At 34.8% G+C, this 3695-nt stretch overlaps 1 protein-coding gene across 1 annotated transcript in view; it reads left to right on the forward strand.

Moving 5' to 3' along the window:
* Nucleotides 1-3695, forward strand: part of Ccdc171 (coiled-coil domain containing 171) — a 533698-nt gene that overhangs the window by 293487 nt on the left and 236516 nt on the right. The gene's annotated exons all lie outside the window — the stretch shown is intronic.

The following is a 3695-nucleotide window of genomic DNA, read 5'->3' on the forward strand; positions in this document are numbered from 1 at the left end:
AGGGACATAGCCTACTGCCTTGCAAGTGCAAGGTCTTGAGTTTGATCTCTGGTACCAAAATAAATAAACAATTATTTATTTATTTATTTATTTTTCAGAACTGGGGATTGAACTCAGATCCTTGCATTTGCCAGTCAAGCGCTTATCCTACTGAGCCATCTCCCCGGCCCCATAAATATTTTTAGTAAATTAGATTATTATTATTATTATTTTTTATATGTATCAGTTCTCCATGATGAATGTATTTATTATATGTCACTTCATACACTAATAAAAGAAAACAGACATCCCACTTAGCTGGATAATTTCTAAGGTTTCTTATTGTTAGATTATTTCTTAACAAGATCAAATTGCTTTTCTGTTAGTACCAATGTCATACGTATTAATCTTGTTCATGATAGGGAATTTATACCTGTACATAATTGGCCCTAGTCCTTTTATTCACATTCTCCTTCTTCTCCCCCTCCCTTTTATGAAGCTCTGTTGCCATTTTCTCCTTCCATTCTCTTTTTTTCCTTTCCCCTCTTTTCTTCTCCCCATTGCCGTCCCTCTGTCCCGCTTCCCATTTGAACATGTTCTTCCTACTTCTCAGTATTTAACTTCCATTATGGTCCTGTTTATCATTTGGGTTTCTCACAACGGAGAAACTGTGTGATATTTGAGCTTGTGGGTCTGATTTATTTCACTTAAGATTATGGTCTCAAGTGCATCCATCTTCCTAAAATGACTCCAGTCTGTCCTTCCGGATGGCAGAGTAGCACTGCATTGTGTAGTAATGCCACATTTTCTTTTTCATTTGTTGTTGGGCCCATGGGCTGTGTCTACTATTTAGCAGTTATAAATTGTGTTGCTATGACATGGTTAGGCTTATGTCATTATGGTGTGATGCTTTTCACTCTTTCAGAAGGTGCTGAAAAGGGGCACATCTGGGTCCAGTAGAACACTACTTTTAGATTTTTGAGAAATCTCCATTCTGATTTTCATAGTGGTTGTACCGTTGTACACTCCCAACAACTATGGAGAAGGATTCCTTTTTCCCTAGAGCTTCTGCAGCGTTTGTTATTGGGTGATTTCTGATGATGGTCATTCTTTCTGGAGTGAAATGGAATCTTGGTATTGTTTTGATTTGCATTTCTCAAATGACCAATGATGTTGAACATTTTTTCATATTTTTCTTTGTTGTCTGTCTTTCTTAATCTGAGAAGTACCTGTTCATTTCACTGGCAGGTTTTAAATTAGTTATTAATCCTATGATAACATAAATTGTTAATATAAATTATTTCAAGTAGATATACCATCAGAGGGAAATGGGCCTTATGGATTAAGCTGAGTCAAATAATCATGAATTGTTTTTAAGGTATGTTTTCATTGAGCACATGTCTAGAGATACTACAGTTTTTTCCCCTCATTTTTAAAGGTTTTGTTCAAAGAAGGATAACTTAGGAGTTGTTTCAATATATTTTTATTGTAAAAGTAATATATTGCAATTATAAATAAAAATCAAGAAATGTGAAGAAAGCCTAAGATTCTAGTTTTACATACCCAGAATCGCTGGAATGTGAGTACATTTGTGCCTCACATTTTTTGTGCTGAGGCTTGTATGCATGCCTGAAAGGGTAATTAGAGTTTGAAATTATTTCATATGTGCAATTCGCATGCTGATTGAAGTACAAAAACCTTTTACTTGACATATTGTAGTTTTTTTTGCTATTAATTATTATTTAATTTTAGATAAATTAACACTGCTTGGTTGTTTTTCCAAAAGTATTTTGCTATTTAAATAATAAAGAGCTCTTTATACTGATTAGAGCCAGTTCTTTTGGGCTCTGGCTCTGCTGCCTTTGCATTTGCTTCCACTCGTACATACAGACTACATTTGGGATCTTGAGCTGGCTGGCCAAAAAGAACAATCACTGACACTAAGGTTTGGAACAAAATCATTAATATTTAGATTTTGGGTTATAACAGTTGCTTTCCTAAAAATTGGAAGCCTGTATTGTATTGTTCCTGGTATATGTACAAAGAATTCTAGGTTTTGTGCACAATTAGATTTTGTAGGCCATAGTTAAGAATTAGGAAATTAATATTTTATCTTTGGTTATTTAAGAATTAGGAAAACTAGTAAACATCTTATTTTTGACTATTAATAAGGTCCAACTTTCTAGAGTCTAGACAGGAAGAGTTTAAAGAAAAGTTGGTGAGAGGTGATGGTCTGTTTTGGGGATGTTTTTCTTTTAATAATTGGCATGTAGCAAAACCGAAGAATGTGTTCCACAGTTTCTTTTCTTTTCTTCTTTTCTTTTACCAGGCAAGCATTTATTCTACTGAGCTATCTCCCTGGCATTTCAAAATTGTCTACTAAATAGATACAGATTTCTTTTGTTTTCAGTAGTAGGGATGAAACTCAGGGCTTTGCGCTTGCCAGGCAGGGGTTTATTCTACTGAGCTATCTCCCCAGATCCAGGAAATGTTTATTGTGACTTATTTCCTTTGAAATTGAGGAATAAAAATAGGATAAATTGGCATAATAAATGAGGGAATGAAGCTTACCATGTTTATATTTTGGCGTAGTATTTTAAGTTATAAATTTAAGTTGTACAATTAATAATTATATTGTCCATGCATCAGGTACTAACCCTAAACAATTTAGGTTTGTTGATTTATTTTGTCCTTATTGTAATGTCACATTAATTAATAGTTAAATACCATTATTTCCATATTTTACAGATGAGGAATATGAATGACAGGTCAGCTAAGTAACTTACCCAAAATCTGTTTGTAAGTAGAAGTGATGGGACTTGGACGTGGATAATATGACCCCTAAATCAGACCTTTGACCACTTTACTATAGTGATTATGATTTATTTCTACCTGCATTAAATTATTTTATAGAAACATAATAGATAAAGATACTGTGTTCTCAAAAATTCTGGCAGCTATCCATTTTCATTGATTCAAGCAAAATATATGGAATAAAATAAGTTTCAAAAATTATAAAGCAAAATGTACTGCCTACCAAAAAAGTTATTCAGAACTTTGTTTTGGAACACTGTTCACCTACTGGTAGTTATTCTTCAACAGCTGACTTTCATGGTTTGTTGTTGTTTGTTTATTAGCTTCTTAAACCTGCTTTTGGTCAATTTATTTTTTATGTTACTTGTTTGATTAGGTTTACTTGTAAAAGTGTACATAGAGTCTTTAAGAGAGATAGAGGGAGAAAGGAGAGGCTAAAATTAACTACCATTATGGGCAAAGGAGAAGTTTTGGAGGAGCGGGAAGGGAAAAATTTCTGATAAAGCACAGGCTGAAAAATAGTCAAGCTCTTGCTTTTGTAACAGTCAAATGGGTTTTCTGATGGTAGAGATTGGTAAATTAAAACAACATACAGGCCCATGGCAGAGCAAACTTTCATGGCTGTGGCAAAGAGCAAGAGAGCAAAATGGAAGAGATGCAGCAACACATGGCAACAGAGAGGAAGTCAGTCTCTCTGTCTCCCTTATGTTACAGTCGGGCTATCTACCCCAGGCTAGGTGTAGCACTCACATCCACAATCTCAGCAGTACTCGGACCCGTAATACCAGCCTTGGATCACACATAATTCCAGTGGATCATGAGTTAATCTCAAACTCTAGAAGTCCCTGCCCCCATGACTACATGAAGCTTTGGGGAGACAACTAGACACAAACCATAACACT

This window comes from Octodon degus, unplaced genomic scaffold (genome assembly GCF_000260255.1).
Source record: "Octodon degus isolate 3935 unplaced genomic scaffold, OctDeg1.0 scaffold00044, whole genome shotgun sequence".
NCBI classification, from domain to species: domain Eukaryota; kingdom Metazoa; phylum Chordata; class Mammalia; order Rodentia; family Octodontidae; genus Octodon; species Octodon degus.